At 56.4% G+C, this 22,808-nt stretch overlaps 1 long non-coding RNA gene and 1 pseudogene across 2 annotated transcripts; one reads left to right on the top strand and one right to left on the bottom strand.

Annotated features, from left to right (window-relative positions):
- LOC108536539 (60S ribosomal protein L36a-like) overlaps positions 1-1,642 on the top strand; it is a 5,446-nt pseudogene extending 3,804 nt beyond the window's left edge.
- A 3,457-nt stretch (positions 1,643-5,099) lies between these two features.
- Positions 5,100-12,969, bottom strand: LOC108536580 (uncharacterized). Of its 2 annotated transcripts, none has more exons than XR_001887553.1 (6): positions 12,735-12,969; positions 11,488-11,796; positions 11,300-11,379; positions 9,720-10,965; positions 6,290-6,451; positions 5,100-5,912 (listed from the first exon to the last, which is right to left on the bottom strand). It is a non-coding gene; the product is annotated as an uncharacterized LOC108536580 (long non-coding RNA). The 2 variants fall into 2 exon arrangements; XR_001887554.1 differs by having other exon boundaries at positions 12,866-12,969.
- Between the last annotated feature and the right edge of the window lie 9,839 nt (positions 12,970-22,808).

The following is a 22,808-nucleotide window of genomic DNA, read 5'->3' as shown; positions in this document are numbered from 1 at the left end:
AAGAAAAAGAAAAGAAAAGAAAAAAGGAGAGAGTTAGAGTGGATAATAAGAACAGATGAAATAGACTTTAAGACACAGTTGTTAATAGAGGAAAGGAAGGACATTTTATAATAATAAAAGGATCAATCCATAAAAAGGATATTATATTTACATATGACTCCGTCTCAAAAAATAAATAAATAAAATAAAAATTAAAAATAAGATTTTAATGGATTGAAATCATACAAAGTATGTTCTCTGACCACAGTGGAATGAAATTAGAAATCAATAAACAGGGCCGGGCGTGGTGGCTCAAGCCTGTAATCCCAGCACTTTGGGAGGCCGAGACGGGCGGATCATGAGGTCAGGAGATCGAGACCATCCTGGCTAACACGGTGAAACCCCGTCTCTACTAAAACATACAAAAAAATTAGCCGGGCGAGGTGGTGGGCGCCTGTAGTCCCAGCTACTCGGGAGGCTGAGGCAGGAGAATGGCGTGAACCCGGGAGGCGGAGCTTGCAGTGAGCTGAGATCCGGCCACCGCACTCCAGCCTGGGTGGCAGAGCAAGACTCCGTCTCAAAAAATAAATAAATAAAATAAAATTAAAATAAGATTTTAATGGATTGAAATCATACAAAGTATGTTCTCTGACCACAGTGGAATGAAAAAAGAAATCAATAAACAGAAGAAAATTTGAAAAATTCACAAATTTGTGAAAATTAAGCAACATACTCCTAAATAACCCATGGATCAAAGAGGAAATTCTAAGGGAAATTAGAAGCACTTTGAAATGAATAATAGGTTAGAGCAGACATAAAAGAAATAGAGAACAGAAAAACAGTAGCAAAACACAATGACACTAAAAGTTGATCCTATGAATAGATAAAATTGGCTTTCAGTGCCGATAGCGCTCATATAAATGTGGTAAATGTTCCTAAAACCCGCCAGTCTCTCTGTAAGAAGTGTGGCAAGCACCAACCCCGCAAAGTGACCCAGTACAAGAAGGGCAAGGATTCCTGGTACGCCCAGGGTAAGCAGGTTATGACAGGAAGCAGAGTGGCTATGGTGGGCAGACTAAGCCGATTTTCTGGAAAAAGGCTGAAACTACCAAGAAGATTGTGCTAAGGCTTGAGTGCGTTGAGCCCAGCTGCAGATCTAAGAGAATGCTGCCTACTAAAACATGCAAACATTTTAAACTGGGAAGAGACAAAAAGGGAAAGGACCAAGTGATACAGTTCTAAGTGTCATCTTTTGTTTTATTATGAAGACAATAAAATCTTGAGTTTATGTTCAAAAACGAAGCAACAACCACAAAAAAGATAAAATTGAAAACCCTTTAGCCAGACTGCCCAAGAGAACAAAGAATGCAAACTTGGTTCAATATATGAAATTTAGGCAATGTAATACATCCTATTAAATTAGTAAAAGGAGGAAAAAACCCACATGATCATCTCAATAGATGCAACAAAAGTGTTTGACACAATCCAACATCCATTCATAACAAAAATGGTCAACAAACTAGGGATCAAAGGGAATTTGCTCAACCTGATAAAGGGCATGTAAAACACTTCCCAATGCTAGCATCATACTTAGTTTTAAAAGCTGAAAGCTTCCTTTAAGAATAAGACAAGGGGCCGGGCGCGGCGGCTCACGCCTGTCATCCCAGCACTTTGGGAGGCCGAGGCAGGCGGATCACGAGGTCAGGAGATCGAGACCATCCTGGCTAACACGGTGAAACCCCGTCTGTACTAAAATACAAAAAATTAGCCGGGCGAGGTGGCGGGTGCCTGTAGTCCCAGCTACTCGGGAGGCTGAGGCAGGAGAATGGCGTGAACCCGGGAGGCGGAGCTTGCAGTGAGCTGAGATCCGGCCACAGCACTCCAGCCTGGGCGACAGAGCGAGACTCCGTCTAAAAAAATAAATAAATAAATAAATAAATAAATAAATAAAAGGCATCAGATCGAAAAGGAAGAAGTGAAACTAACTGAATTTGAAGATACCATGATCTTGTCTGTTGAAAACTCTAGAGAGTGCACCAGAAACCTCACAGAGCTAATAAGTGAGTTCCAGTGAATATACAAAACCCAGTTGTACTTCATATTAGGGATGAACAATCTGAAAACGAAATTAAGCAAACAATTTCACATACAACAGCACTAAAAATACTAAAATACCTGGGAATAAATTTAAAAGAAGAGCAAGACTTGTATACTCACCTGTACACATGGTTGGAAGAAATTAAGAGGACATGGATGAGAAGTCGTCTCATACCCATGGTGTTCCTATTCGGAAGGCATCGCTCCCTGAGCTGATCTGCCGATCCAGTGCAATCCCCAGCAAAACCCCACTGCCTTCACGCAAAAAACGGAGAAGCTGCAAAAATGGTCAGTTCCTAAAATTCATATAGAATTGCAAGAGACCCAGAAAAGCTAAAACAATCCTGAAGAACAATAACATTGGAGGACTTAACACTTCCCAATTTCAATGACTTCATAGTAATTAAAATCGACCACAGTCAAGGCAGCGCAGTACTAGGGTAAGGACAGATAATGGAAAAGAATTCAGAATCCAGAAATAAAACCACACATCTACATCTACGATCAATTGATTTTTGACAAAGGGGTCAAGAGCATTTAACAGGGAAAGAATAATCTTTTAAACAAATCAGCCGGCACAGTGGCTCACGCCTGTAATCCCAGCATTTTGGGAGGCCGAGGCGGGTGGATCACCTGAGGTCGGGAGTTCAACACCAGCCTGGCCAACATGGTGAAACCCCATCTCTACTAAAAATACAAAAATTAGCTGGGCGTGGTGCACACCTGTAATCCCAGCTACTCAGGAGGCTGAGGTAGAATTGCTTGAACCCGGGAGGTGGAGGTTGCCGTGAGCCGAAATGGAGCCACTTCACCCCAGCCTGGGCAACAGAGTAAGGTCCTGTCTCAAAATAATAATAATAATAATAATAATAGTAATAATAAACAAATGGTGCTGGACAAATGGATTCTACATGCAAAGAATGAAGCTGGACACCTCCCCCATATACCACATACAAAGCTTAATTCAAAATGGATCAAATACCTAAAGATAAGAGCTAAAACTAGTAAACTCTTAGAAGGAAACAGACGTAATCTTTTTTTTTTTTTTTTGTGATAGAGTCTCACTCTGTGGCCCTGGCTGGAGTGCAGTGGCACAGTCTTGGCTCACTGCAGCCTCCGCCTCCCAGGTTCAAGTGATTCTCATGCCTCAGCCTCCAGAGTAGCTGGGATTACAGGCGCCCACCACCACGCCCAGTTAATTTTTTTTTTTTTGAGACTGAGTTTTGCTCTTGTTGCCCAGGCTGGAGTGCAATGGTGCGATCTCGGCTCACTGCAACCTCTGCCTCCTGGGTTCAAGTGATTCTCCTGCCTCAGCCTCCCAAGTAGCTGGGATTACAGGTGCTCACCACTACATCCAGCAAACTTTTTTGTATTTTTAGTAGAGACAGGGTTTCACCATGTTGGCCGGGCTGGTTTCGAACTCCTGACCTCAGGTGATCCACCTGCCCCAGCCTCCCAAAGTGTTGGAATTATAAGTGTGAGACACCTCACCTGGCCAACCCAGCTAACGTTTTGTATTTTTAGCAGAGACAAGGTTTCACCATGTTGGCCAGGCTGGTCTCGAACTCCTGACCCCATGATTTGCCCACCTCAACCTCTGAAACTTCTGGGATTACAGGCATGAGCCACTGAGCCCAGCCCTAAATTTTTGTTCTTTTGAATTATGCAGTCTTATTAGATATGACACTAAAAGCACAAGCGACCATAGGAAAAAAGCCCAGATAAATTAGACTTCGTTAAAATTTAAAACTTTTGTGTTTCAAAGGATATCATTTCAAAAACAAAAAGAGGGTCAGGGGCGTGGCTCACGCCTGTAATCCCAGCACTTTGGGAGGGCAAGGCTGGCAGATTGTTTGAACTCAGAAGTTCATGACCAGCCTGGGCAGCATGGCAAAACCCCATCTCTACTAAAAATTTAAAAATTAGCCAGGCGTGGTGGTGCACACCTGTGCTCTCAGCTATTTGGGAGGCTGAGGCAGGAGAATCGCTTGAACCCAGGAGGCGGAGGTTGCAGTGAGCCGAGATCATGCTACTGCACTCCAGCCTGGGCAACTGAGCAAGATCCTGTCTCAAAAAAAAAAGAAAAAGAAAAAAAAAGAAAGAAAGAAAAGAAAAAAGAAAGAAAAACAACCACATCATGGGAGAAAATATTTGGAAATTATCTTTCTGATAAGAAATTTATATCTAGAATCCATAAAGAACATCACAGCTGAACAATAAGAAGACAAAAGCCCAATTTAATTTTATTTTTAATTTTTTTTTGAGGGAGGGTCTCACTCTGTTGCCCAGACTAGAGTACTGTGGTGCAATCACGGCCCACTGCAGCCTCCACCTCCCTGGGCTCAGGTGATCCTACCACCTCAGCTTCCTGAGTAGCTGGGACTACAGGCGTGCACCACGATGTCCAGCTATTTTTTTTTTTTTTTTGTATTTTTAGTAGAGACAGGGCTTCACCATGTTGGGCAGGCTGGTCTCAAACTCCTGACCTCAAGTGATCCACCTGCCTTGGCCTCCCAAAGTGCTGGGATTACAGGCATGAGCCACTGTGCCCAGCCTCATAATTGATTTTTTAAAATGGACAATAACAAGTGTTGGTGAAGAGGTGGAGAAATGAAGTCCTCATGCATTGCTGGAGGGGATGAAAAATGGTGCAGCCACTTTGGAAAACAATGATAGTTCCTCAAAAAGTTAAACACAAATTACCATGCGACCCAGGAGCTCCATTCCTAGGTGTACACCCAAAAGAATAGAAGACATTTGTGCATACAGAAACTCAAACATTGATGTTCATGGGAGCACTGTTCATCATAGCTAAAAAGTGAAAACCCAAAAGTCCATCAGCTGTGAGTGGATAAAGAGAATGTAGACTTCCCTACCATAGAATATTACTCAGCCATGAACAGGAATGAAATTCTGACACATACTATGGCTTGGATGACCGTTGAACACAGGATGCTAGACTAAAGAAGCCAGACACAAAAGACCGTATCATACAATTATGATTCTCTTAATATGAAATGCCCAGAGAAGGCAAATCCCCCAGGACAGAAAGCAGATTAGCTTTCCAGGGGGTGGAGAGTTCCTGTTAAAAGGTGGGGGTTTGTTTTGGGATTACAGAGTGGTAATGGTTGCACAACCTTCGAATTGTACTAAAAACCACTGTGAATTGTATACTTCATAGGGGTGACTTTTATGGTACGTGAAGTATATGTTGAGAGAGAGAGAGAGGTTTAGACAAGAACAGCCTGCGTTGTAGGCAGGAACGAGAGAGAAGGAAGCCAGTCATAGTATCAAGGACTTACAAAGCTGGAAGAGACAACTGCTTCTCAACCCTAGGCAGAAATGCTTTGAGTGACAAAGCCTAATAGATCTCAGCCTTAAATCAAGGGATTAAGTCAAGAGTAGGCCGGCACACCCATTAGAGGCTAAAATCCCTGATGAATTGGGCAGGCACCTTGTAAATCCTTTTAAGTAACAAAATGGCTCTAGGAAAAGAAACTAGAGGTCCCTGAAGGGACTGAGGTGCTTATGATTAAGTCAAGAAAAAGAGGCCTGAGTGTACAGAGCAAACCAGCTATCAAACCTTTAGTCTCCAGCAAAGATCTGCGGGCGTGGGCACTGGCACGCACAGTCGCAGGATCGGATGAGGAATAAGACAATTCCTTCTGTTACTTCTTTCAAGTTTTTATAGTGGAACGTTCAAACACATGCTAAAGTAAGCAGAATAGGATAAAGAGTTCCCAAGCGCCCCCCACCAGCTTCAGCAATGAGGAGCTCATGGCCAGCCTTCCGTCTCTGGACCTCCGTCCATCTCCCACGGCCCATCGTCTGTATGCCTATCGAAAACAAGGGAGCTTTTACAAAACAATAATCACAACGTCATTATTGGGCCTCAATATCATCAAATAATAAGGGCCTTTACATTTTTAAGACCCCCTAAAGTTCACAAACCGTATGTGGGTCACTGAAACACAAAGCAAGCTCTGCCAGTCACTGAGCCCGGAACCCACCTGGAGTCCCAGCACTCACTGCCCTGGGATTGCCCCCACGCCAGCCCTGCCCTCTGCAACCCTGAGCATGGGTTCTAGGGGCTGGGATAGGGATGTAGACCCCAGAGAGGGACTCAGGGCCAGCAGGGTCCCCTCTCCACCTCGGGCTTCTGACTCAGGATTCCGAGGAATTCCCAGTGTCTCTCAAAACTATTGATACTCACCAGCTGAAGGGCAGGAGAGAGTGCCGTCTCTAGGAAATCCAGAGATCTGGGGCAGTGGCCTGGAAACTCACGGTGCCTGCCTGCCTTTCTCTGCTTTTTCCGCAGAGACCTGGACTGTCTCCTCCATCCCACATCCTGGGACGGTATCTTCCACCTTGAATCCTAGGGTAGGGTTACGGGGTCCCTGGTTCAGCAAAGCTAAGAACATTGATGAAGGTGGCTATCCTAAACAACACATTTTCAATGTAGACAAAACAACTTTCCACTGGCAGAAGAAGCCATCTAAGACTTTCATAGCGGGAGAGAAGCCAATGATTGGCTTCACAGTTTCAAAGGGCGGGAGGATCACTTGAGCCCAGGAGTTTGACACCAGCCTGGGCAACATGGCGAGACCCTGCCTCTACAGAAAAATACAAAAATTAGCCATGTGTGGCAGCATGTACCTGTAGTCTCAGCTACTCGAGTGGCTGAGGCGGGAGAATCGCTTGAGCCCAGGAGGTCGAGGCTGCAGTGAACTGTGATTGCCACTGTATGCCAGTCTGGGAGACAAGAGTGAGACCCTGTCTCTTAAAAAACAAAAAAGAAAGAACCAGGCATGGTGACTCACGCCTGTAATCCCAGCATTTTGGGAGGCTGAGGTGGGCAGATCACGAGGTCAGGAGTTCAAGACCAGCCTGTCCAGGATGGTGAAACTCCATCTCTACTAAAAATACAAAAATGAGCCAGGCGTGGTGGCGCATGCCTGTGGTCCCAGCTACTCGGGAGGGCCTGAGGCAGGAGAATGGGGCGCTTGAACCCTCGGGAGGCAGAGCTTGGCCCAAGTCGAAAGCCGAATTCGCGCACCTGCCAATCTCTCAGCCCTGGCCGACCAGAGTGAGCTTCCTGTCCCTCAAAACAATACATAAATAAAATAAATACAATAAATATAATAAATAAATTAAATAAAAAATATAAGGAAAGCAGTGATATGCTGGATTGCAGTTTCTTGGTCACCTTCTCTCGTCAGTATTCTTTTGTTAGAGGTTTTATTAAATTTACCTTTCGCGTTTTCGTGGTCAGAGGACTGTCTGTGTGATATTGACCGTTTGGGCTGTTCCAAAACGTCTCTGTGGCCTGATGAAGGAGCAGAAGTGTTCCACAGGGCAAAAACAGATGCGTCAGCCGTGACAGCCTCTGTGTTTGTGTCTCTCTGGCCCCTGGTGTCTGTGAGGTCCGTTCCGCAAGTTGGTGCCTACTGTCCCTGTGGTAGACAGGCGTCCTCCCCTCCTGGGCACGCATCTCTGATTCTTTTTTTTTTTTTTTTTTTTTGAGACAGTTTCACACTTGTTGCCCAAGCTGGAGTGCAATGGCGTGATCTCAGCTCACTGCAACCTCTGCCTCCCGGGTTCAAGCGATTCTCCTGCCTCAGCCTCCCAAGTAGCTGGGATTACAGGTGCCCACCACCACGCCCGGCTAATTTTGTATTTTTAGTAGAGATGGGGTTTCTCCATGTTGGTCAGGCTGGTCTCGAACTCCCAACCTCAGGTGATCCACTCACCTTGCCCTCCCAAACTGCTGGGATTACAGGCGTGAGTCACCGCACCCGGCCACATGCCTGTGATTCTAGTTGGTCAGAGGTTGGTGCCTCCTGCCCGGGACCCACATGTCTCTTTGTTCTAAGATTGTCCCTCGGAGCCTGCCAGTTGCCAGGTCTCATTTGCGCTTTTTCCAGGGGGGTCCGAGGGTCTCCTCCTGGGTGAGCTTGGCTGGGTCTGGCGTCTCCTGCTGTATTTGGAGGATTTCCTCGTCTTATTCTGCAGCCTCTACACACTAGGCTTTCACTTATTGCTTTGCCCTGGATGCACTGTGTTTCCTTTGCCGGCCTGGTGAGTGGAGGCTGCACGTCCGCTCTGACCTTGGCTGCCTTGGGGCTCAGACAAGCTTGTCCTGATCTTCTCAGCCGCATCCACGCCGCGTGCTCCCTAGGTCCCTCTCGCCGGCACTTGGCCCGGAGCACTGTGTGTGGAGCTGCACTTTCTCCTCTGCCCTCCTCAGCCCCGTCGTTGTGACCCCACGCACCCATTGGTTTCTTTTCTCATTTTCTCCTTCCTGACCCCTCCGCACGTTCACGCCATGGGGGGCCTGGAGGCCTTAGACGATTGTTCTCACGATGTCCTCTTTGTTTGAGAGATATCTGGATGGCCAGGGACAAAGACCTAAGTTCGGAGATTTAAGCTCTAAGGCTGGAGACGAAGGTCTAAGGTGCGGACGGAGGTCTAAGGTGCGGACGGAGGTCTAAGGCTGCGGACGGAGGTCTAAGGTCGGGGACGGAGGTGTAAGATGGGGAGGGAGGTCTAAAGCCGGGGACAGAGGTCTAACATGGGGACAGAGTTCTAAGGTGGGAACTGAGATCTAAGGTGGGAAAGGAGCTCTAAGCTCAGGGACGGAGGTCTAAAGTCGGGGTCAGAGGTCTGAGGTGGGGATGGAGGTCTAAGGTCGGGGATGGAGGTCTAAGGCCGGGGACAGAGGTCTAAGGTGGGAAAGGAGCTCTAAGCTCAGGGACGGAGGTCTAAAGTCGGGGTCAGAGGTCTAAGGTGGGGATGGAGGTCTAAGGTTAGGGACGGAGTTCTAAAGTCAGGGATGGAGGTCTAAGGTCGGGGATGGAGGTCTAAAGTCAGGGATGGAGGTCTAAGGCCCACCGTTCTTTCCTTCAGAACAAGGCACTGCTGTCCTCACCTAGCCAGGGCTACTGCTGAGAAATCTGACACCCCCGTGATGCCCCTTTTAGGAGGTTTCTCTTTTTTTTTTTTTTTTTTTTTTTTGAGACGGAGTCTCGCTCTGTCACCCAGGCTGGAGTGCAGTGGCCGGATCTCAGCTCACTGCAAGCTCCGCCTCCCGGGTTTACACCATTCTCCTGCCTCAGCCTCCCGAGTAGCTGGGACTACAGGCGCCGCCACCTCGCCCGGCTAGTTTTTTGTATTTTTTATTTTTTAGTAGAGACGGGGTTTCACAGTGTTAGCCAGGATGGTCTCGATCTCCTGACCTCGTGATCCGCCCGCCTCGGCCTCCCGAAGTGCTGGGATGACAGGCGTGAGCCACCGCGCCCGGCCCAGGAGGTTTCTCTTTCTATCCCAACGTTTTTTCAGTTTTCCTCTTGCCTCTGACGCGTCTGGGTCACGGGGTGGGGTTTTCAGGTGTGGCCTCCCTGACCCCTCATCCTTTCTGTGCGAGATCTTCCCCTTCACCCCAGCTCTGGGGAATCTGAGTCCACAGCTCCTGGGCTCCTCTCACCTCCATTCTTCAAAGCATTTGGATTTTCTTGTATATTTTTGGTCTCCTTTTCCTTCATAGCCACCAGCAGCAAGGCCCTGGCCTGGCCCCCAGTATGCCGTACACCCCACCTGCATCCCTGCCCTGGTAGGTTTGGAACTTTTCCTAAACAAATTCTTACCCTTGCTTCTGTCCTGGTCACGCCCCTTGTTCACGGGAAAGTCCACTGGCTCACTGATTGACTGCCTCCACAGCCCGGCCTCAGGCCCACCTGCCGCTCAGCCGTGATTGTGCCTGATGTGGCCCACGCCTCCACTGCACGTTCGCGGCTGCCACCCTGTCTGGCAGGCTACAGGGTCTGTCCTGGGGGCCAGGGCGCCATGGATCCCCCACATGCATTTGAAGGAGGTGGGTTTCCCAGGTTGCTTTCCTGCAGCCCCGGGGCTTAGAGGACAGTGGATGGAGGAGGGGCCCGGTGATGTTAACCCCCAGCTCCTGTCACAACCGGTCACCCAGCCAGGGTTTTCCTCAAAGCCACCATTGACCGCGGCAGTGGCCTGTGGTGAAGGGGTGGATGACGGTCTGCAGGCCAGACCAGGGAGCAGCAAGAGCAGAGCCCACTGCCCACCAGCTCCCCCACTGGGGCCTACTGGGTGGTTTCTAGAGTCCACACCCCTTCTTGCTTGGGGAGCTTCTCCAGGGCTGATTTTGAGAGTCGGCCCGCAGGTGTGGCCTCTTGGGCAGGAAGAGTTTGCTAACATCTGACGGCCCCTCCCCGGCCAGTGTGCAGTGGAGGGAGGAAGGTAGTTGAGGGCTGTGGAAGCAGCAGTCCTGGGGCCCAGCTGGCTCCACAGCCGGGGGTCGGCAGAGCCTGCATCAGGGGCTGTGAGGAGGGGAGTGGGGACTCGAGTGCTTCTGGGGGTGACAAGGAAGGAGGGAGTGAAAGGCGGGTGCCAGGAGGTCAGGAGGGGCCGGTGGCACAGCCCACCTGAACACAGGGGATGTGGGGGACGCCGCTCACCACAGCTGTCTGGCTGCAGCGGAGATCATAGCCCCGATGTGGCCCCCACTGCCGGCGATGAGGGAGCTTTCAGAGGCAGCGGGGCATGGGACTGTGCTGGGCTCCTGAGCTGTGGGCCCCAAATCAACTGCAGTGGACAGCAGCCCCAGGGCCTCACCTGCTTGGCCTGAGAGCCAAGGATGGGCCCGTGTCAGCCAGGATCAGGCAGAGTCGGCTCCAGACTGGGGAGGCTGGGTCTCTCCCAGTTGGTTCAGGGCCCACGGCTCACGAACCCCGCACAACATTTGAAAGCAGGCATCCAGTACTGAGGAAGGACATTGGGCCAGCAGCCGTGCTTAGGCAGGTGGCCAGAGACGCGGGAGGACTGGACAGGTGTGCAGGGTGTTGGAGAGGCCCAGGAACGCACCTGCTGGAGTAGACACAGGTGTGAGGGGGCCCGCCAGGGCTTCGGGAGGCAGGGCCTTCCTGGAGGCCACCGGCCCCCTTCCCACAGGAAGTTCCGGGCCTGGAAACGTACTCTCTGGCCGTGACTCCTGGAGCCCACCATCCGCTCACTCCTCCTGGGATCACGGCGGTGTCTGAGCCAGCCCTGGCCTGGCTGTGGACTGAATGCTCAAGCCGCAGCCTCCAGGTCCTGAGCCCACACCCACGCAGTTAGCCCCGGCGCTACGCCTGTCCTTTCTTGCTTGGCACCACCCAGCCCACCCCTCACACAACCGAGGAGCTGTGCTCAGGTTCACCTGAAAACGAGCGGCCGCCCTGGCGTGGCGGTGGCCTCAGTGTCCTCTGCTCAGACTGGGCTCTCGGCCCTTGGGGGTACCTGGTTGCAGAAGGGGACGCAGGGTCTCCAAGAGGGCACCAGCAGGGATGGCAAGTGCGGCCCCTCCCATTTCCACCCTTTGACCCCAGGCCCATGCTTTCTACTTACTGGGGAGGAGATGCCAAGGACGCACTGCTTATGGGTTTAGGGCCTAAGCCCCGCCCTGGGGCGCAGCGCCCAGCTCACAGCCCGTGGTCACCCGGCTGCCCCGAGTGTGACTCTGCAGGGTGGCTCCACCCACCATCTGAGGGCCGCAGCTCAGGCGCTGCCATGCAGATCACCACGGCGACCATGGGTCCTGTGACACGGGCCTGTCGTGCTGCCTTTGCCAAAAGCGGCCCCTCAGGTTCAGCTCTGTTATGTGGCATCCCGCACACGCACATCTCCCAGAGCCTGGGAGGACATCCCTTCCCTTACCTGCCAAGAGAGAGGAACAGACGCAGTGTGTGTTTTCCTGGGATGGATAACAGCATGTGTTTACAGCTTGTCATGGGGCAGTGGCACCCTCGCACCTTCTGTCACCATGGGGCCCAAGGGCACCCATCACCTGGCAGGCCATGGAGCATCATGGTGACCCACTGTGCTGGGTGTCATGGCCAGCTGGGACCTGGTTGACACTCTGGAGCTGTTTAGACACCCTCCATTCCAGAGAATGGAGATGGAGCCAGAAAGAAAAATGGCACAAAGAACAGCCAGCGCAAAGGCCAGTGTGATGTGGAGACCAAGGCCACCGTGGCCGTGAGCGGCGGCTCGGACACAGGCCTGCAGCACACACCAAGGCCTGCGGCACACACCAAGCAGCAGGACCTCCAGCCTTCAGTGTGTCCGAGCTGCTTCCTGTCACATTTACTCGGACGCGGCTCAGCCAAAGGGAACCATCAGGGACACAGGGTGTCCTCCAGCGTTGCCCTCAGCCCACTGAAGCCACACAAGGCCTCCTAGATTCCATAGCCACAGTCACACACCCAGCACCACCTTGGACCACAAACACAGTGGGGCGAGAAGTGACTGTGCTGTTTTCACAGCCAACGTCTTTTTATTTGAGCCTAGACTCTTGGGCTCAGCCAGGGGGTTCCCTCTCCTTGGGGGTTTGTCTCAGGCTATGGCTGCTGCAGCACGCAGAGGGCTGGAATGAATCCAGTCCCTGCCCTCCGCCTCTCCCTCCCCGGCGTCTGCTGAGACACACTCACCCCCTCCCAGGCCCTGCCCCGATAAATCTTTCAGCAGACGCTGCCCCAGATCCTGGCAGTAACATTTCTGGGGAGCCACTCCCTCCCCACCCTCAGGCCATGGCCCAGCTGGGCTGACCCTGCCCCCAGTTCCAGGCCCCAAGATGGCTCAGGTGGACCTGTCACCTGAGGCTGCTTCAAGCAAGCACCACAAAGTGGGGCTCAAACAACAGAAACGTGTTATCTGGAAGTCCTGGAGGCCAGAGCCTGTGAAGAGAGTGTCGGCAGGGCCTGCTCCTCTGAAACTCTGTGCTGACCTCTCCCTGCTCCTTCGGTTCTGGCCGTTTACTACCAGCCCGTGGCAGTCCTGGGCCTGCGGTGACAGCTCTTCAGCCTCTGCCTCTGTCACTGCGCACGCCCTCGCGCGTCCTCACAGGGCAGCGTTTTCTTGTAAGAACACCAGTCCATTAGGATTGGGACCCACCCTAGTGACCTCATCTTTGCTTGATGACGTTGGCAACTACTCTGTTTCCAAGTAAGGCTGCGTTCACAGGCACTGGGATTAGGACTTCAGCACGTCTTTCTGGGGGACACAGTTCAGCTCGGAACAGCAGGCAATCTCATGAGAACTAATGTGCTTTTTCTAGAATTTCGGGAGAGGGGTTCATGGGCTTCCTCTGTCTTGTTGGCTTCGTGCTGGCCTGGCCCTGGGGGTCCTGGCGCTCAGGGCTCCCCAGGCTGGAGGCCTCAGCCTGACGCCACGCAAGCCCCTGCTCCAGCACCCCACCCCCACCCTGTCAGTGCTACCAGCTGAGCTGCCTTTTTATTTTCTGTGTTTAAAGACAGTTTCAGTAGGTTTCTGGGGACCGGCGGGAGTCCGGGCTCCCCACATTGCTCCGACGGGCCACAGGGCCTTGGACTGGCCATGCAGCCACTTCTCCAGCTCTGGGAGGGGCCCAGGAGCTCTGCCCAATGGGGATGGGGGTACAAGCCCCTCAGGCCCAAGTCCCCCAACTCTCTGGGCTTTTCTATCACAGAGACACCTGAGCTGGTCAGTGTGGAAACAATTATTCTTGCCATAATGTTTTTCCTAGTGAATCTTTAGATCTTGCAAAGAAAACCCACTTTTTTTTTTTTTTTTTTTTTTTTTTTTTTTTTTTTTTTTTTTGAGACGGAGTCTCGCTCTGTCGCCCAGGCTGGAGGGCGGTGGCCGGATCTCAGCTTACTGCAAGCTCCGCCTCCCGGGTTCACGCCATTCTCCCGCCTCAGCCTCCCGAGTAGCTGGGACTACAGGCGCCCGCCACCTCGCCCGGCTAGTTTTTTGTATTTTTAGTAGAGACCGGGTTTCACCGAGTTAGCCAGGATGGTCTCGATCTCCTGACCTCGTGATCCGCCCGCCTCGGCCTCCCAAAGTGCTGGGATTACAGGCTTGAGCCACCGCGTCCAGCCAGAAAACCCACTTCTTATCTCAACCTACACCACCACCTACACCGCCACCTACACTGCACCTACACTGCCACCCCTGCCAGCCGAGGCCTCTGCTGGAGTCAGCTCTCCCTGGGACCCCTCCTTGTGCTAGTCCCTTCCTCCCAGGGGCTCGGAGGCCCCCTGAGAGGAGAAGTACCTCAGTGAGTGCCTGCTGTGCCCATCGGCCCCTTGTCCTGGGCCACAGAGGAAGCAGGAGTCCCAGCCCCAGGCCCCCCACCCCGGCCCACTCCAGCCCCTAAGCCTCCTGCCTCGGCAGGCCCCCAAACCCTGGTGCGCTCCAGGCCCCATGAGCACATCGGCATGCCTGCGGTCCATGGCTGCTGTCGGACACACACAGCGTGTCCACTCGGGTGCCGGCCGGGGCTAGGACTGGTCTGGGCTGCGTCTTCAGCATTGGCCCTGCCTGTGTTCCTCCTCCCCACTCGGGCTCATCTGCACCTGCCCTCAGACTATGCACACAGGGTCCTCTTGGGCCTGCTTGAGATGCCCTGAAGGCAGAAAGCCTTGGGTGTGGGTAGGGCTAGACCTCTGTCCCCAGCCTGGGTCGGCACAAAGCCAGGGGGAGGTCTTTGGAGAGGATGTCAGCTTGAATGGGCAAGGAGAGGACAGGGAGAAGGGAAGTCATGGCAGAGGCGGCCTGCGTGACGGTCCCATGGCAGCGTGCAGGCCTGTGGGAAGGTCCCATGGCAGCACCCAGGATGAACCCCAAGCTACGGGGCCATGGGCCCCAGCAAGTCAGCTGCTTCCTTGTGCAGGCGCAGGCGTGGAGGGCGGGGCCCCTGCTGTGATGGGGAAGCCTCACTGTGGAAAGGGACCCTGTGGTCGGCTGAGCTGCCAGGAGCTGGGTGTGCAACTCCAAGAGTGGCCATCAGAGTCCCTGGGGGAGGCGGGGAGGCCGCTGTGCTTCAGGGTCCTGCCTGGTGAGCGTTGCTGTTCCCTTCCAGGAGCCAGGCTCAGCCCAAACCCTGCCCCAGGTGCCGGGAAGGAGTAACTAGAGGCTGCCCTGGGCCTCAGCCCTGTGACTGGCCCTGTGGAGGTTCTAACAGAGACCCCACACGCCCTGCCTGGGCGGGGAGGCGACCCAGGGCGTCAGGAGCCAGGGCGCCTGCCCCTCCTCCCCAGGGGAGAAGAGGAGGGGTCATCAGGCCTGCCTGGCACAGGCCCTGGTGCAGACATGCCGGCCTCCCTGGCAGCTGTGCTGGGATGCCCACCATGGCTTCTGCGGGGCTCACATGCTTGGCACCTCTGGGCCTGGAAGTGGGGGCATGAGTGGGCAGGGTGGGCCATGCAAGGGTGCAGGCCAGAGCAGCCCCTCCCGGGAGAGGCGTCCACCACCCATCCACCCACAGCGTGTCTGCGGCCCGCCCGGCCTGCCTACTCACCCCACCCAGCATTTTCTGATGGAAAGTTCCCCAGGCAACAACAGCACAAACTGTGAAAAAGACGTGCCTGGGCAGGGGTGGGTCTGGGCCCACAGGGACTCCCAGTGTCTGTCCAGGCTGCCCTGAGGCTGGGCTCCTGCTCTCCGTCCCCTCTCTCACCCAGGCAACGGTGCTCCTGGTGGGCCTGGGGCCCAGCACAGTGGTGGGCACAGGTGTGCCTTGGCCTGTGTGCCCAACACAGCATCCACTCCTCAGTAGAGGCCAGTGTTGGATGAAGGACTCAGTGGGTGGGGGGAGGGCCTGCACTGGCACCTGCTGACGCAGGTGACCACCCTGTACCTGCAGGGACCAGGGGCACCCACTCCTGCGCTGGGGAGTCACCTCCCCCCATCGTCAGGCCTGGGAGAGGGGGCTCCAGGCTGAGGAGGGGCAGGTTCATTCCAGGCCTGGGTGGGAAAGGTGTGGCCACAGGGTGGAGGTTCCTGGAAGCGAGACCAGCCAGTCTGGGGTGGTGGGAAGTCTTGGGTGGGGGCTGCTGGGGCTCCAGGGGTGGGGCAGCTGGGGAGTGGAGAGGCCATCGAGGGTGTAGGTGAGGAGACAGGGATCCTTGGGGGCTGCAGAGGAGGAGGCAGGGGAGCCCACCTGTAGTTCCTCAGTCCCCAGCCCACAGGAATGTGAGCAGCATCTCCATTTACCATTTACCCACCCCCAGATCCTCTCAGGGCAGGTCTGGCACCCACTGCCAGCAATCCCACCCTCCGGCCGCCTGCCCAGCGTCAGGGCTCAGTCCAGTGGGCTGGACGGGCCTCGGGGGCAGTGAGTTCTTCCAACCCTGGCCCATTCACCTCCCCCGCGGTGCAGGAAACTCAGGGGGAGGGTGAGAAGCCCCTTCCCAGTCTCTCCTACTTGCATGGTTGGGGCCGGGTCCTGGTTTCCCTGGAAACAAGAGGCAGTAGGAGGCAGGGTCAAGAGGAGAGCGCTGAGGCTGTGGCTCGACCGGCTGCGCTGGCCGCACTGACAGCTGGACTGGCGGGCCAAGCTATGGCCAGGAGGGAAGGCTGGGGGCAGGGATGTCAGCAAAGGTGGAGCTGACCCCTGGGCTCTGGGCTCCCTCGGGCCCCCAGGCCTGCTGCAGCAGTGGCCGCAGATAGTAAGTCTGAGGATGTGACCTTAGCCCCAGCCTTGAGCACAGGGCTGAGGGGGCTGGGCAGGCCAGGTGGCCTTCCAGATCGGTTTCAGGTCCCTTGTCCCACAGTGCTCACCATGGGAAACCCGGCCTCATGGTCAGCCTGCCTGGGGCTGAGGACGAGACACACGGGGGCTAGGTCCCAAGTCCGGGGGGTCCCTGCCACCAGCAGTGTTCTGGGAGCTCCTGGGCCTGGTGGAGCCCCCGTGCCATTGAGGTGACAGACACTGGTGATGGAGATGGTGGTGACAGAGCCTGTGGAACTGGAGCCTGGAGAGTGAGGAGGGCAGCTGGCTCTGGGGAGGCAGGAGCAGCCAGGGTCGGGGAGCAGGACAGCCCCCGGGCCGTCATTCCTCCTGCAGGCGTTCCCGGGATCCCTGAGTGCCCTCCGCGGCTGGCTGGATGGTGTCGAGGAGCTCAGACCTTTCAGGGTCTCTGGTCCCTCATGCTGTGGCAGCTGCAGGAACAGGAGGTGCAGGAAGCAGGGGGCAGGGCTGGGTAGTGACACCTTTGGGACACCTCTGAATCTCCTCTGAATCTCAGCTCAAGCCACTGATACCTAATGATGCCACTGGGTGTCAGGTCACAGCCAACCCTCCCTGTGGGGTAGACAGATGGCAGACTCTGGTGGAAGATGTGGCTCTTGTCCCCATGGCCAGTGACCCCTGTGAAGGGCAGTGGTGGGAGGGCAGGACAGCGGCCACCAGCCCCCTGCGCTCAGCCCACCCCCATGCCCCAGCAGCTGCTCCTGTGCCTGCTGGGCATGAGGGCGCCACAGGTGCGGTAGAGGCTGCAGGAAGCCAGGAGCCCCTTGGAGCTGTGTGCACAGCAGGGCTGCCTGGTGCAGCAGGCAGAGGCCGGGTGAGGCTGTGCGGGGCATGAGTGGTGAGGGCACCAGTGTGGGGAGGGAGCTGCTGGCTGTCCAGTCTTGGTCCCCAGGTTGGGGCTCCTGGAGCAGCTGTTCCTGGCAAGCCCAAAGCTTCGAAGTGGCCCATGACGCTCTCCTGGCTGCACGGTGGCAGGGCAGCTGGAGCCCGAGGGCCAGGAGGGGCCATGCTGTGCCTGCAGGTAAGACCCAGGCCCAGGGAGACACGGCAAGCCGGCACCGGGCTCCACGGCATATGTCCCCAGCACACATGTGCCCCTAGCCCATGTGTCTGCAGCATGTGTGTGACGGGGCTGCGGCACGGACCAAGGACTTGAAGTTCTTGGAGACGGGCCAGAGGCTGGTGGAGCTGCTCATGAGTAAGCGCCCCTCAGCCTTGTCCCTCAGCCTGGCTGGCGGCCCCCCAAGGAGTCCTGAGTGCTCCCAGAGAAGCCCCTCCCCAGCCCCTCATTTGCCATGCCTTGGGGCGCCATCCTGGTGCTGAGGTCTGGGATGTTGCCCCGGGGCACACGTCCCAGGCCCCCAGTCCAAGGCCCCCTTCCAATGCCCGTGTCCTGGCCCCTGGCCCCCCAGCCCCTGGCCCCTTCCCCGGGATGTGGCAGGGGGTGAAACTCAGCTGGTGGAGCCGCCGCTGCAGCAGCTCCGGGAGTGAGTGAGGCTGACAAGGATGGTGCTGCCTGTGTCCGGGGGAGCCACTGTGTGCCCCGAGGACAGGGTGTGCTGAGCCCTCATCCCCAGCAGGCCTGGAGGCCCAGCTCACACTGGTGGAAGCAGCCTCTGAACATCAAGGACTCCAGAACCAGGAGCAGGTGTTTGCGCCCACCTGGCCCACCCCAGAGGAATGGTTTGCACCCTGCCCATACCCTTTGGGGCAGCTGGAGCTCACAGCCCCGAGGAGCAAGGATGGCTGGGAGTGCCGCAGGCGTTCAGTCCCCAGGCCAGGCTGCCCAGGACAGTGCTGGCTCTCCCCAGCTGAGGGCCCAGGTGGCCAATATGGCATGGGAGGCAGAAGCCCCTGGCCAGGCAGCGGCACACCCAGTGGTGGCCCCGAAACAGCACTTCCTGCCAGGCACCTAGAGATTGCCCGTGGTCAGGCTCTGGAGGGGACTGGGGCCAGGTGGGGAGGGTGCCAGGCCCCAGGCTGGTGCTCAGGTGGCGCTGTCTCTCCCCAGCGGTGTTTTAGGCAGAGGAGGAACCCCCGGGGGAACCGTGGTCAGGGCCTCAGCAGCAGGACACGGGGCTGGGGGCCACCTAGGGGCTAGACCAGCAAGTCTGGTGGGGCCTGGTGGGACCTGGTGGGGCTGGAGGAGGGGCTTTGGCCAGAGGCCTGCTGGGCCCCAGCCTTGTAGGTGCCTTGGAGGATTGAGGGAGGGAGGAGGTCACTCCAGAGTACCTCAGAAAGAGAGGTGACCATGGGCAGGCTGGACAACTTGGGGGCTCTGGGCTGGAGCTGCTGGGAGGAGCCTAGCCAGAGGACACCCACCCTTTAGGGAGAAGAGGGTACGGCAGGGGAGAAGGAAGGCAGGGACAGGCGGAGTTGAGCAGTGATTTCTGGTGCAGATTTCATGGCTCAGCTCCCATCTTTCTAACAACTGCAAGCCCCCATGCATGGCTGTGCTGCTCTCCCACGGGGTCAGAGCTGGAAGTACAGGTGGCCCTGGCTGCCCCCACAGGCGGGTCTAGTCAGCCCAAGGACAGCACCTCTCAGAACAGCACTGCCCAGCCTCTAAACTGTGTTGGGGTGGGGCAGAGCGGGCCCAGGTACCTGGATGTGCCTTCTACCTCTCCAGTCAAGTAAAATTCCCAATTAAGAACACGGTATTGCTACGTATGACTCCCATTTATGTGGCAGCTGGAAAGAATATACATTTGGAGCAAAACAGGAGAAAGATTTCATTCTGAGATACAGATTGGGGCCTCCTTTCTTGTTTAATGCAACCGCAAGGCCCAAAGTGGGTTCTGCCCTGGCTCAGCCTTCCTCCCCTTCCTCCTCCCCCTTTCCTCCCCTCCTTCTCCCCTTCCCCCTCCTCCTCCCCCTCCTCCTCCTTCCTGTCTCTTCTATAAAATGGGAGAAGCTGGGCTTGCATGAGGCAGCCTCAGGATTTGCCTCCCACCTGGACCCTGCGGCCCCCTCTGCCCTTGCTCTCCCTGGCTTATTTCCCTGGCTTGGGGACTGTGAGTTTCCTGGAACTGCCCTAACCAACCACCACCAAGGGGGTGGCTCCAACAACAGAAACGTATCGACCCTAAGCTCTCCAGGCCAAAGTCTAAAAATGGAAATGTGGGCAGGGCTATTTCCCTCAGTGGCTGTGAGGTAAGGCCCGGCTCCAGGCCCCTCCTCGGCATCTTATTCCTGTATCTTCACATCGTCTTCCCTCTCTGTGGGTCTTTGTCTGTGTCCAACGCCCCTTTTTGAAAGCATACCAGGCACATGGGATGAGGCCCGCCTACTCCAGCATGACCTCGTCCCAACTAACCGCATCTGCAACGACCCTGCTTCCAAAGAAGGTCACATTCCCAGAGGATTTAGAGTCCGGACTTCGACGTAGGAATCTGGGGGATGGAGTTCAAGCCACAGTTGGGAGGAACCCTCTGGCTCTTCCACTCCTGGCCCTGACTGAGCAGTACAGGGGCCCTGGCAGGCAGAGGCTGTGCTCCTCGTGTCGGCCGGCTTCCGAGGCCTGGGTAGGAGAAACCGGGCCAGCCCGTGTCATCACCCTGACTGACCAGGGACGGGGGATCAGTGAGAGGCACAGCGAGAAGGGTGTGGAGAAAGTGAATTTAGGATGTGGTGGGGGGTTCTGAGGGGGACAGAGGCAGCAGGGCTCCGACCCCCACCTCAGCCCTTGCCCCACCCCAGGAGGCAGGTGCATCACCAGGCTCCTCTGACGGCAGGTGCCCCCTGAGAGCTGTTGGGAGAGCAGCCCGTGTCTTTGCTGTGAGAGCACCCAGCCTGAGAGGAAGGCCCACCTCCAAGGCTGCCCACCCCCAGTACCTGGGCCTGTGGTTGGAGCTGCAAGCTGCTATGTCCAGAACCTTGGTGGAGAGGTCAGCCTGCTGCTCAGCTCTGTCCCACCCACTCCTGCCAGGCCATCCATCCTGCCCGCATCTGCCCTGTCTCCTCTCTGGGCCATGTGCCCTGGAGGGGACACGGGAGGGGACACCCTGCTCCCAGTTGCTTTATGGAGCAGTGGCGGGCACTCCCCTTTGGGCTGTGCCATGCCAGGCTCCATGGGACCAATGGGGATCCTGGCCAGAGGCTCCAACCAGCACAGTGACTCCACGGACCAGCCCAGGGGCAGCATCAGCACTGGTCTTGGGGCTCTGGGACCTCCCTCCTTGGACCAGGTCCTCTGGGAGCCTCCCTGACCTCCAGGGGGAAGCTGGCAGCTGACCTCCCTGAACCTGCCAGCACCAGGTGGAGGTGAGAGCCGTGGGCAGTACTGGGCATGGGCGCGTTCTCGTTCACCTCCTGACACCCTTCCTTTCTATGTAGGTGCTATAGGCCCAGGCCTGGGGGCTGGAGGAGTGGCCTGTGGCTCCGGGGACTGCTGGGCTGAAGCACTGGACTGGCGTTCCTGGGGAGGTAGCGGTTCCCAGAAGCCCTGACCAGAAGTGGCCCAGGGACCAGAAGTGGCCCAGGGACCTGGGGAGTAGGGTAGGCACCCAAGTTTGCCCCCAGAGGTGTCCCCAGAGGTCACTGGGCTGGGGGCCACCACAGGGCAGGGGAGCTGGAGTCACAGGAAGACAAAGCTGAGGGAGAGGAGTCAGGGGACAGATGCCAATGGGTACAGCAGAGCAGGGCCAGCTCCGTGCCACCTGCCTATACCAGAGGGGTGAGGGGCAGACAGGCATGTGGCCCGTCCCTGGGCACATGAGAAGGCTTGGTCTGGCCAGCCTCACACCCTCTTGTTGCAGCAAGGGGCTGGCATACACCCAAGTTTTGTGGCCTGGCAGGGGTGCTGCCTGTAACGGCTCAGCGGCAGGAAGAAGTGGCTCTGGGGTGTGCTCCAGGCCACAGGCCGCAGCCAGCACCACCATGCCTCCCAGCAAGACCACACAGACAGTCTCCAGGCATCCAGTGAGCAGGGCTGGGAATGGATGCTGTTGGTCTGCCGGTGCCTTGGGAAAATGCGGGTTACACCAGCGCTCCTCCGGGGTCAGGGCCCAGCAGCCAGCAGCAGCCACACCGCGTGACCAGCGTGGCAGGTGTGGACAGGGTCCAGGCAGCCTGGGTGAGCAGGTGTGAGTGTGGGCCTGGTGGGTGGGTGAGAGCAGAGCCAGGGCAGTGGTCCCAAGCACCCTCACCCCTGAAGGCCTGACCTCTCCCTGCTGCACCTGCCGGGGCCTGCAAGTACCCTCATGGTGTGCGTTGGAGGTGGCTGGGCGGCTCTGGATGATGTTCTGGTCAAGAATGACTCAGGCAGAGGTGAGGGCTGGGGCTTAGAGGAAGGGGACACTTGTAGGGGGTGGGGAGCACCTGAGCCCTCAGGACCTCCAGGACTAGGGGACAGAGGAGGAGGGGCCTTGGGCCCTGTCCTTCCCCGGCCCTGCCCACCTGGGATCTCAGGGCAGCAAAGGGGAGGGCCCTCCAGAAGATCCATGGAAGGTTCCTGTGCCAGGATAAGGCTGCCCCCAGGCCAGCCCCCGAGGCTGTGAGCCTCCATGCCCAGCATCTCTGGCAGGCCCCAGCCTTGCAAGGTGGGTGCCAGGATGGGCTTCAGAGAGGGGACCAGGTACTCCCAGGGTGACAGGGAACATTCTCTGAGCTCAGGTGGAGGGGCCAGACCAGGGGGTGAGGCCTGGCACTGTTCCCAGGCAGGACACCCCAGCTCTTACAACGTCATGGGAGCAGAGGGGCCCGCCAAGGAGAGCCTTGAAGAACCCTGAACCCAGCAGACACAGGGGGCGAAGCAGTGTCCCCAGGAGGCTGAGCAGACAAGGCGGGGTCGGGGCTGGAGACAGGGACACCAGCCCGCACAGCACTCAAGTGGCTTGTGGGGATGGAAACCGCTGCTCTGGTCGGTCCGCATTTCACTCCAAACTCCTTTCCCAAAAAAAAAAACTGTTCTGAAGGGCACAGGACGCCCTCGCGCCCGCCCTGCGTTCCTTCGCGGTGACTACCTGCTGGGAACGAGGGGAGGGTCCCGGCTGCCCGGCCGCCGCCTCTTGCCCGGGGTGCAAGCGCCAGGCCCGGGTCGCGCGGGGTTTCCCGCACCTGCCCGCCCCGCCCCGCGCCGGGGCCCCCACCTGCGCGCCGCCCTGGACGGGGTGCGGGGCCGTACGTGGCTTGAAATGCGGCGGAGCTGGGTGGCGCG

Source organism: Rhinopithecus bieti, unplaced genomic scaffold (assembly GCF_001698545.2).
Source record: "Rhinopithecus bieti isolate Rb0 unplaced genomic scaffold, ASM169854v2 scaffold_13617, whole genome shotgun sequence".
Lineage (NCBI taxonomy): Eukaryota > Metazoa > Chordata > Mammalia > Primates > Cercopithecidae > Rhinopithecus > Rhinopithecus bieti.
The sequence above is the reverse complement of the archived record's forward strand: the minus strand, read 5'-3'. Positions and strand labels throughout refer to the sequence as shown.